Source organism: Pogona vitticeps, chromosome 1, assembly GCF_051106095.1.
Source record: "Pogona vitticeps strain Pit_001003342236 chromosome 1, PviZW2.1, whole genome shotgun sequence".
Lineage (NCBI taxonomy): Eukaryota > Metazoa > Chordata > Lepidosauria > Squamata > Agamidae > Pogona > Pogona vitticeps.
The window spans coordinates 147,392,710-147,404,409 of NC_135783.1; the positions used below are offsets into that span (position 1 = coordinate 147,392,710).

The 11,700-nt window shown below is 41.6% G+C and overlaps 1 long non-coding RNA gene across 1 annotated transcript; it reads right to left on the reverse strand.

Moving 5' to 3' along the window:
- Positions 1 to 221: 221 nt before the first annotated feature.
- Positions 222 to 3,349, reverse strand: LOC144589158 (uncharacterized). The gene is made up of 2 exons (XR_013545088.1): positions 1,577 to 3,349; positions 222 to 745 (listed from the first exon to the last, which is right to left on the reverse strand). It is a non-coding gene; the product is annotated as an uncharacterized LOC144589158 (long non-coding RNA).
- Between the last annotated feature and the right edge of the window lie 8,351 nt (positions 3,350 to 11,700).

An 11,700-nucleotide genomic window follows, 5' to 3' on the forward strand; every position in this document is an offset into this window, starting at 1 on the left:
GGGATAGCAGACTAACTTAGCTATCCCTGTGCTAAAGAAACATCTTGGCCACGAACCCCACCCCAACCCCATATGTGGTGCATTGCTTCACAGTGCCCAGCGAGAGGGGGCCAACACAGGCAGGAAGAAAGTGAACGAAGTATAGGGTGCAAAGAAAGTCACCGTTACGATGGTAGTATCTATAAATAAATAAATAAATAAATAAACAAACAACAAGCAGATATTTATTTATTTATTTATTTATTTATTTATTTATTTATTTATTTATTTATTTATTTATTTATTTATTTATACCTCGCCTATCTAGTCATTTCGACCACTCTAGGCGGCTTACAACATAAAGGATAACAAGTTCAAGAATATTTATAAGGATTAATTAATTAAATGATTCTGCAAGATGGGAAAAATACAAAATAAATCAAATAAAGAGAAAAAGAATACCAGGACCCGGAACATTTAAGATGAGACCTCACTAGATACATTGCCAAATTCAGTATTTTACATGTATAAAAAATGACACTTTTTTACTTAAATAATTTACTTTAAAAATTGAGGCTCATTTTATACATGGAAGGCAGCCACTTTCCCTGCCTTTTGCAAAGCCACGGGGTAAAGCAGCTGTGAAAGGGCTTCAGGATCAAACGGGTGCGATTGTGCAAATTTTCAAATTTGGGGGTTAGAAAAGGGGGGTGTCGTCTTTTGCATTGGGTCATCTTATAAACGGGAAAATATGGTACGTCTTGTTCTGTAGGAAAATGTAAGTAAATTAGGTTTGGAAATTAGGTGCATTTCTCAGGCCGGTTTCTAAGGAGGTCTACAAGTACACCATTTCTGAGAACAGCTTCATCGCCCTGTAAACAACTTAATCACTGGTACTATAAATGTTCTAAAATAAATGTACTATAATAAATCTCATGTTTTCTTCTAGTGGAAATGCTAAGCAAAACAGTATTGGAGGTCTGATTAGAACAGGAAAAATCTGCTTGTTGTTAGCTGTTGCCACACTCTCATAAATTTGCCACTGCTACCAACATCTGTTGCAATTGTTCTGTTATTTGTTCTAAAATTCTGTGAAATTTGTTTCAGAATGAATAGGAAAATGGACAAATGGCCTAATAGTGCTTTCAAAAATATCTTCATCCCTATTTTATCTCAATAGCAATTGTGATGATTTTTTTTTTAAGTAACCATCTCCAACATTAAAGGTTTGGGGGGTTGACCAAACCTTGCTGGCTGCCGATTCTCAGCATTGTAAGCCAAAATAAAATAATTTTGTTCCCGCCACCCAAAATCAGCGCTCCAGACCCAGATGAGAGGCCACCTAAAGCACAGAGCTAAGATTATATATGGGTTGCAGTGAATCAAACACTTAGCTGTGTATATAAGGCTGTTGTTCAAATTGTAATGCTAGGAGACAACTGGTCTTACCCTGTGGATAAAGAAAGAAGAAGTTCCTGCTTTGCCCCAGAGGATGGATGCTCACAGCACATGACAAGAGAAATTTGTGGAGAATACAAACTGACAGTACACTCTAGTCCAGGCTATAGTTTATAGGGAGAATTTTAGGTTAATTTACCTGCTCTGCCTGGATACAGTGCAGTTGATTCGCTTCCCTTCCTTGTCCTGCTGCGTTGCTGGAACACTTTGTGTGAAAATGGCAGACATTGAAGATACATCCCCTGGCTAAAAACCTGCAAAGTTTCAGAAGGATACATGTGGAGACTATGGATTTATGATGCCTCAAAACAAATTCAACCTTTTAAAAAAATAATAAGATATGCTAGTGCTTAAATAAAGGTTGCCTTACCATTGCATTTGTGTCATAACCCTAAGCAAAACAGAGCCCTTGGAAAACTTGTGCTAGGATTAGATGGGAAACCTGTCAGTCATTCAACTGAATTCCTTGCCTGGCCCCTTTGCCCTCTCCTGCGGAGGAACAAAACTTAACATACGGCCTAATCTACATTAACATTTGTCTTGCAATAAGCTCAGTTCTACATGGAATCAATTTAGAAATCACATGGTATTTGGGTCGGTGTGGGAAAACTTTTAATATGTTTTAAAGCTGTGTTGTACAGTATCTCAGTTGAGGGGGCTACTCTGGCTTTTAAAGTTACAGGTATTCCATTTGAGGTTTGCCCACCTTGCCCTCATGCTGAGCACTCACCCCAGATGCTGTAGTGGGGTGAGGGAGGGAGAGATAAAGAAAACCTGCTCGTCCCTTTAAAAATATTCCAGCAAAACACTGATCCACACATGGATCCTCCTGGATCCACATGGTTTTAACATAGGATCATCCCCAAACCACTGTCCAATCTGTGAGCAGAGATGGTTCCTATGACTGTTTGGGAGATGATCCTACATAAAAATCATGTGGATCCATGAGGATCTGTGCCTCTGATCCTTTTTTTTTTTTTTTTTTTTGCCCAAAGAAAGCTCTTTGCTCCTCTAAGCACTGGACCACCGGCCCTCCCCTTCCTCTCAGAATCCCTGCGCCTGTCCCTCCCTCCCCCCCACCTCCTTCCTCCCCACTCCTCTCCCAGTCCCGATGGCTCTTGTTGCTGTTGCCTCCCTCACCACCTCTGCTGGTTACCTAAAGACACCATTTGCAGAGACAGAGGAGTTTAGATATGCCAATATGCTACCGTTTTAAAAAGCTCCCTCTGCCTAAAACTTCCACAAAGGTTTGGCAAGGCCCCGTTCTGGCCCTGTGAGAGAAAACGCCTTCAATTTAGCAAGTATCTGAACTGATTTAAGGGACCTAGTCAAGAGCCATAAGTGGCCATTTGGGCACCCAGGACAAGTGACACCATCTCCCATCCACTCTCCTGTGACAACCCACCACAAAAAAAGGAGAGGGAGAATAGGAAGGCACACACACACACACCCCAAAATTATATTTTCACAAAATGAAAAGTAAGAAAGGCCAGGAGGTGTTCCTCTTTATTTTCCTAACACTTATCATCTCCAGATTTCATTGGCCTCTAAATGCTGATGCCCTGGGGCAGTTGCTCCCTCCGAGTTACAGCTTTAGCTAGGCCTGGTATAGCTCAGGCTTCATCTACATTATGCACTTCTGTCGATTTTATCCTGCACGGAATTGAACCGGAATGTGAAGCGAAGCAATTATGAGGGCATTTGGGGATCAGCCCCACTTTAGCACAATGATGGGAGGAAAGGGGAGAAAAACCACCAACCAATTTCCCTTGAGCTTTTGTTGTTGTTATTAACTGTTGTTTGAAGCCTCTCCTGTGAGCAAATGGAAATCCTCCTGCTGCCCCTTGATTGCAATCTTTCTTGCTACTGGGAATGAGCCAAGAATTAAAACCTCCTTCTCTGAAAGACTTGACATCCATTCTTCCTTGCATTGACTCTGCAAATGGGATGACAACAAAGGGGACTTGTTATAAACAAAGCTTTGGGGTAGCTTTCCCCCTGAGCATGCTTTTGCTTTAATCACACTCTGCCGATGTGTGCATGCCATTTGTCAGCAGTTTGAATTGAGCTGTCTTTCTTGTCTTGCTCATTATTCCCAAGAGCGGGGAGATGATGAGAAGAAAACACTAAATAGCTCGTTGCTGCCCCTTTCTGGTACAAGAGGATTTCGTTCCACATTCTCCATATCTCAGAACTGAATCCTGCACTGCACAAACTGCATTGTGTAGAATCAACGGTATTTATGCGCACCGCCGTTCATACCATGGACCTTCTCTCTATAGCAGTGGCTCTCAGCCTTGGGTCCCCAGATGTTCTTGGACTGCAACTCCCAGAAATCCTAGCCAGCACAGCTAGTGGTGAAGGTTTCTGGGAGTTTCAGTCCAAGAACATTTGGGGACCCAAGGTTGGGAACCGCTGCCCTACAGGAAGCACCAGTCTACTGTCATCGGTAGACCCAGGCAACTGCCTTAGGCAACAGATGTTGGTGAACAGCGGCAGACTGCACGATTTCTCCACTTATTTCCCCATCATGAGTGATAACAGCTACTTAAAGTAGTTTGCTGCCCACGGCTTGAAGTAACTAGCTACATATAATAAGCTGCAGTCCAGCTGCAGGTCTTTTTTGGGCAGATTTTCTATATTTCAATTCCCCAAATCCTAATTTGTATACTATAGAAATTAAGTACAATATGCAAAATGTAGACATTATGCCATTAAGCACATTAATTGATTGTATTGGTTTTTTACCCACCATTTCTACAGTTAGCACACTGATACAAGGGGACCAGTCTCTGACTCTCACTGATATAACAGTATAATACAATGGTTAGAAGACAACTTGGAATAAGGAGGTCTGAGTTCAAACCCCTGCTCAATTACAAAACTTATTGGGTGACCTTGGGCCTGTCACTACCTCTCAGCCTACCTTGCAAGTTTATTGTTCATAAACAGGGAGGAGGGTCTCATGTAAACCAGCCATATACCTTTCTTGTACAGTATTTAGTTTGAATTATATCACTTCTTGTATAGGACTTCTGGTGGTGGTCATGCTGGATCACTGCCATTTTTGGTATCATTTTTCCATGATGGCAGAAAGACTGCAGATCTATGAGAAACCTATAGGAAATCTTCAAGTGTCAGAACAGCTGATTGGCTGAAATCCTGTTGCTCAGTATAGGTTGCCACTAGGCCCACTGAACCAATGAAATTTATGGAGGAGTTTCCTCACCCATTGCCCACTGATTGAATGAGCCTACTTTGGTTAGTAACTTACTACACTAAACAACAGGATTCCAGTCACTGTCATCTGATCTAGAGGAAAAAAAATATGGAATTGAGGGCAAACAATAGGAACTAAGAAATTAAGACTCAGTATTTTAAGTAGAATATATTCATGTTTATATTTGTCATAAGGTAAAGGTTCCCCTTGACATTTTCAGTCCTGTTGTGTCCGACTTTAGGGGGCGGTGCTCATCACGCTTTTCAAGCCATAGAGCCAGCGCCTGTCCAAAGACAGTTTTCCATTGTCACGTGGCCAGCGTGACTAGGGAACGCCGTTTTACCTTCCCACCGAGGTGGTACCTATTTATCTACTCGCATTTACATGCTTTCTAACTGCTAGGTTGGTGAGGAGCTGGGACAATGCAACGGGAGCTCATTCCGTCGGGTGGATTCGATCTTACGACTGCTGGTCTTCTGACCCTGCAGCACACAAAGGCTTCTGCGGTTTAGCCCACAGCGCCACCACGTCATAGTTCGCTTTTAATCAGAAAACAAGTGATGCATCCAAGCTGTACATCTGTGCTACAGCCTAACTAATCATCATAATCATCATGTGCCATCAATTCAATTCTCACTTATGGTGACCCTTTTTCAGAGTTTTCCAGGTAGAGAATACTCAGAAGTAGTTTACTATTCTCTTCTTCTGGGGGGTGACATCCTGGGACTGTCCCACTTGCCTATGACTACATAAGCTGGCTCTACTTATAAGAGGTACAGTACGGAATTGAACTCCCAACCTCTGGCTCCACAGCCAGATATATCTAAACCACTGAGGTTTCCAGCCAGCTAATTATCACAGTTAAGGTAACGATCCAAATTAACATTTTCTCCATTTCAGTTTCTTTTTAATCCACTGATTATCCTCTCCCACTCAAGTCTGTTTATAATAATCTGGTAAACGAGGTAATACTCTATGCCTCTGATAAAGTGAGATGCAATTCATGCCTCATAAAAATTTGTTAGTTTTTAAGAAGTGACAGCTTCTTTTTAATTTGCTGCAACAGACTAATCTCAGAAAAGTCTGAAGTGCATTCCTCTGTTAGGAAAATCTATATGCTTAAAAGAAATGGCAAACTACTGGGGAAGGTCTGTTTTCCCATCCGTTAACAAGACACCACTGTGTTTTTAATTCCACATCCTTGGTTAAAAAAATGTTAATTCCTTTCTACACTCTAACCTTTATATTACTGATCCGCCTCCCACTATTAACGTTCCAGTAGGGAAACAGATTCCCAATAAATGCCAATATAGACCTTTTCGATTTGCACATTTATTTAAGTGTAAAAGTAGTTTAAAGCATGGGAGGTAAAGACATCAAGGCAAGAAGTTCAAACACCATAGCATTGTCCCAAAAGAAATAAATGCAGAGACAGGTTTTTTAAAGGCCTAATTTCTTGATTATTGTCTGATGTTACTTTTCAGAAATCAAATATTGAAAACAAGCATTGACATCAATAATCTTCCATCCATTTTCTCCTCTTCCAACTTCCCAGTTCTGATTTTCCTCATAGTTTAGCTCCTAGAAGACAGCTCCTCATAGAAGCCCATAGAAGACAGAAATGGCACTTGAATTTTCCCCAAAATCCCTGTAAATGTTCACAATGTTGCCACATCAAATCTGCTGTGACAACAACCACAGAATCCATGGTATCTTAAATACTACTGATTTTATATTGATATTGGTTTTACCCTGCTGTGCATGGAAATTGGTTTTGTTGCATCCTCACACCTTTTTTTCCTGCTGCTTTTTGTGCCTTATTTGCGAAAACAAGCTACGTTTCCCCCCTCCTAGACTATATATTTTAGCTATGGAGCTGGAAGGATAGAAAAATGTCAACCACAGCCGTGCTTAGTTACTAATTGGGTAAACACACTCAAGGAATTGACAACAAGGCAAAATAATAACTGCATCTTTTGCTTCATGCCTGAGTTATAACAAAGCCAAGAGATTTTTGAATATGGGAAAGTTGGGAATCCAGTCCAACTAAAGGTCCATATGAGTAGTGAGTGACACTGCTTGATTCCAGATAAAACCTGGCAAAATGTCAACCCTATCACTGTGGCAACCACACATTCTTTACAAGTGCATTAAGGTTCAAGTACTGGCATCTTCAACTGTACTCTGAAGTCAACTAATAGTCACGCACACTAGAAAAGTATTAAAGGAATAATTATTCTGGCTGAAAATGAATTAGATTTTGTACCTCCCCCATTTTGAACTAGATGCAATTTCTGAACATTTTTCAAATCATCTCTGTGAGGAATGGATGGGAATCATCCTTGGAATCAGAGAGAAATGGATAATGATTGCAAATTTATTCCCCTTATAATAAAAATTGGGGTCACTTAGCTCAACCCTCTTTTGTCCCCTATGCACACTAAAAAACACACACCAACAAAACCATTCCATAAAAAGGACCAAGCCACCGAATTCTCAACATTCTGTTAAACTAATGCCCAACAAATGATTTATGCTGTTTGTTAATGATGTTTTTCCATGATAGACAATGAATGGTTATGAAATAGCACCGATGTAAAATTTCTAAATAACCCAACTGGTGGCAAGGAAAACAGCCTCCAGAATTATAGGAAAGGGAACTTTAGAATAACCGTACATATTTTTAGGCCACAGGTAAGTAACACATTATGTGCACAGGCAAATGAACAAAGCATATTACTTACTTGTAATGAATATATAAGTTGACCAGCTGTTGTTCCTTACGGTAATCTTTTTTATATATGTATGTATCATGGGAGGGGAACATATGGTGTATTATTTGACTTCAACTCTCTTCACCTCACCCGTCTCCAATGTTGAAGAATGATGGGAAATGCCATTCTACAACATCTGGAAAGCCACATGTTCAGCTCTAACCTCATATTCATTCTCTGACTGTGGATCTTTAGTCAGCCAAACTAACAATGTCTGTTTACAAGAAAGAGGTATTAGGAGGAAACTCAAAGAAAGGTTTGCAATACCATTCCAAATAAAAACCAAAATTCTGTTCTTATAGGGCCACACAAATGGCTCACTCAGGACACAGCAGGCTCCATACTCAAAGAATGCTAAGGTCTGTTTTGAGTGGATGGAGTGAATTATTCTGCAATAGCTCTTGCCACTATGGTTGTTGGAAGTCGTAGAGTTTCAGTTTTCTGATAAAGTTCCTTTCTGCTACACAGTAGAAGTACAAAGATACATAGAGAAGAATAACTACAAGTTTCTCAGAGTCTACCCCTTTCACATTAACTGGCATTTAAAGTCTCAATAAACTTGATCTGAGACATTTGTAGGAGAAAGAAGAAACATGTTTCTTTACAAACCTTCTTTGCTTGAAATTAGAGTCCTGTGTATACTGCATTAACTGAACAGATCAACAGCAACAAAGCAAGTGTCACAAACAAAAGAGAGGGACAGGATACTCAGTAGAGAGGTGGAGCTCCCTCTGAATTTCAGAGCTCTCTGATTTATATATAAGATTACCCACACTCCCTCTGTGGGATGGCCCCACTTTGCTCCCTCCCCCCTCCCTTCTAGCTCATGGCCAGTAGCAAGGATAAAGACTAGAACATGTTCATGTTGATTTACAACCCCTGTTCAATTCCATGTTCCCTGTCCCCTATTCCTACACCTAATCTATATAATAATAATAATAATAATAATAATAATAATAATAATAATAATAATAATAATAATAAGTAGTAGTAGTAGTAGTAGTAGTAGTAGTAGTAGTAGTAGTAGTAGAAGAAGAAGAAGAAGAAGAAGAAGAAGAAGAAGAAGAAGAAGAAGAAGACTAGAGCTGTGCACAGTTGTATTTTGAGCAACAATTCTAGGCTGTGCATCTGAGGGATCACAGGGGCTCTAGTTCATCTGACACAACTCTGAAGGACTCAAGGTCTTGCCTTTATACTGTCCCTCTTTGTGCCCTCTTTCCTGATTGGAGAATGTTAAGAGGTTATGAAACCCCTATGAAATATTGTTGTTGTTGTTTAGTCGTGTCCGACTCTTCATGACCCCCATGGACCAGAACACACCAGGCCCTCCTATCTTCCACCGCCTCCCAGAGTTGGGTCAATTCATTCTGGTAGCTTCGATGACACTGTCCAACCATCTCATCCTATGTCGTCCCCTTCTCCTCTTGCCTTCACACTTTCCCAACATCAGAGTCTTTTCCAGGGAGTCTTCTCTTCTCATGAGATGGCCAAAGTATTGCAGCCTCAGCTCCAGGATCTGTCCTTCCAGGGAGCACTCAGGCTTGATTTCCTTTAGAATGGATAGGCTTGTCCTCCTTGCAGTCCAGGGGACTCTCAAGAGCCTCCTCCAGCACCACAATTCAAAAGCATCAGTTCTTCGGTGGTCAGCTTTCTTTATGGTCCAGCTCTCACTTCCATACATCGCTACTGGAAAACCATAGTTTGACTATTCGGACTTTTGTTGGCAAGGTGATGCCTCTGCTTTTTAAGATGCTGTCGAGGTTTGTCATCGCTTTCCTCCCAAGAAGCAGGAGTCTTTTAATTTCATGGCTGTTGTCACCATCTGCAGTTATCATGGAGCCCAAGAAAGTAAACTCTGTCACTGGCTCCATATCTTCCCTTTCTATTTCCCAGGAGGTGATGGGACCAGTGGCCATGATCTTAATTTTTTTGATGTTGAGCTTCAGATCATTTTTTTGCGCTCTCCTCTTTCACCCTCATTAAGAGGTTCTTTAATTCATCCTAACTTTCTGCCATCAGAGTGGTATCATCTGCATATTGAAGGCTGTTGATATTTCTTCCGGCAATCTTAATTCCGGCTTGCAATTCCTCCAGTCTGGCCTTTTACATGATGGATTCTGCACATAGGTTAAATAAGGAGGGAGACAATATACAGCCTTGTCGTACTCCTTTCCCAATTTTGAACCAATCAGTGTTTCCATATCTTGTTCTAACTCTTGCTTCCTGTCCCACATATAGGTTTCTCAGGAGATAGAGAAGGTGGTCAGGCACTCCCATTTCTTTAAGAACTTGCCATAGTTTGCTGTGGTCCACACAGTCAAAGGCTTTTGCATAATCAATGAAGCAGAAGAAGATGTTTTTCTGGAACTCTCTGGCTTTCTCCATAATCCGGCGCATGTTAGCAATTTGGTCTCTAGTTCTTCTGCCCACAAGAGACTTCAAGGAGATGGCAAAGCCCATGGGCCAGTTCAGTTCACATCCCCCTGGCATCCCCTCCAGCTCCACAACAGCACCATTTGCAGTGCACTTCCATTTCAAAAGACGCAGAGACCACCTTCTCTCTTCCATGCTGTGCTAGTGCTTTGCTGGTTGTAACCCTTTATCTCCCTTCCACAGGCAGCTGTGCTACAGGTGCAGTTGCTAAACCACTCAGTGACCCAATCTGGCTGCACAATCATGAGGAAGAAGGGATGGACGAGCCTCAGGGCAGCTGTAACATTTTAAAGTTTTGTGGGGCTGTTTGTTTATTTAGATATCTACTGAACTTGCAAACACAACTGCAGGGAAACAACTCTCTTACTCAGTTATATAACCGACAATGTGAGCACTTAATAACAACCACCAAATGCTACAGTTTGTGCACCCAAGATCTCGGCAAAAGCACCAGTAGTTGCCTGCAGAATTGAAAAGTTCAAGTAGCCTTTTGAATGTGAGAAATCAAAAATATTTTCCTTGACTGGCTTGGCCAGCAACTTCATTCCGATCCTGGAAGATACAGTTAGGGAAGGGTGTTTGCTTCCCAGCACAACTGTTTGAATCCCACTCATGAGTCAAGGACAGTGAAGAGAGGGAAGCGAACCTCAAGCCTTCTTTGTGACTCCTGAGAATAAAGAGTGAGAAGCATTCTAGTATTCTCCCAGGGGAGGTAAAGCCACTCTACCCAGTGGGAGTCTATTGGCTCCCTCCATCTACTACTTTATCTCGAAGGCAGCCACTGTTTCTTGCCCCACTTACCTGATGGGGACTCGAGTTGTGGGACTCTTTGCCAAGTGGAATATAAGTCACTCCAGTGACTCGACTCAAGTTTTCTTCAACGACTCAGACTCACGACTCAGAACCAACCCACTCACATCTCCCCTTTTTCTTGAGGAGGTGGGGGGAGTTTGTTTTTCATATGGACTTGGGACCAGACTCAGGACTCTGGCCCAGTCTTACCAACATCACTGCCTTTTCTTTGCGGAGACAAAAAGCTTGTGTTTAATAGGGACTCAAACTTGAGGCTTAGGACTTGGTACCAAAGACTCGGACCTGAACGCTTGTCAACATCACTGGGGGTTAGGCTGGCGCGCAAGGGACTTGCAAACCCCCCCCCCCCCAATTCTTAATCCACAACAGGCAGTCTATCTTGTAGTTTGGATTGCATGCGGACAAAAAGCTCTACAGAGAACCATTAAAATTGCCCAGAATATCATTGGGCTCCAGCTACCAACCCTGGATGACATCTTCACATCCCGCTGTCTAAGGAAATCACATAGCATCCTGAGAGACTCTTCCCATCCTGCTTATAACTTTTTTGAACTGTTACCGTCTGGCAGAAGATATAGAACAATTAAGACTCGGACCACACGTTTTCTCAGTAGTTTTTATCCCAGAGCTATAATTGCAATTAATAATGAGCTTAAAGACCACCAGTAGTGAATAATTAGTTGGACTGTGTTACTTGGCCTGCGGTGTAGATGTTTGTATTTTTAATGGGGGACTTTTAGTGGGTGGGGAGTGTTTGGGGAATTTTACGTGTGTGCATGTGTCTGGTCTCTGGGTGTCTGTGAATTTCGTTGTATGTGTATATACTTACAATGACAATAAATTATGATGATGATGATGATGATGATGATGATGTTTAGTCTCACTGTTTCACTGTCATTTGCTGTACGATTACACCTCAGACAACGACAGATTGGGACTGGCCAAAGATCTGATCACTTCTTACACTCCTAACCTCACATCAGTGAGGTTACAGGCTAGCGTAGCCTACGCATGCTTGCTAAG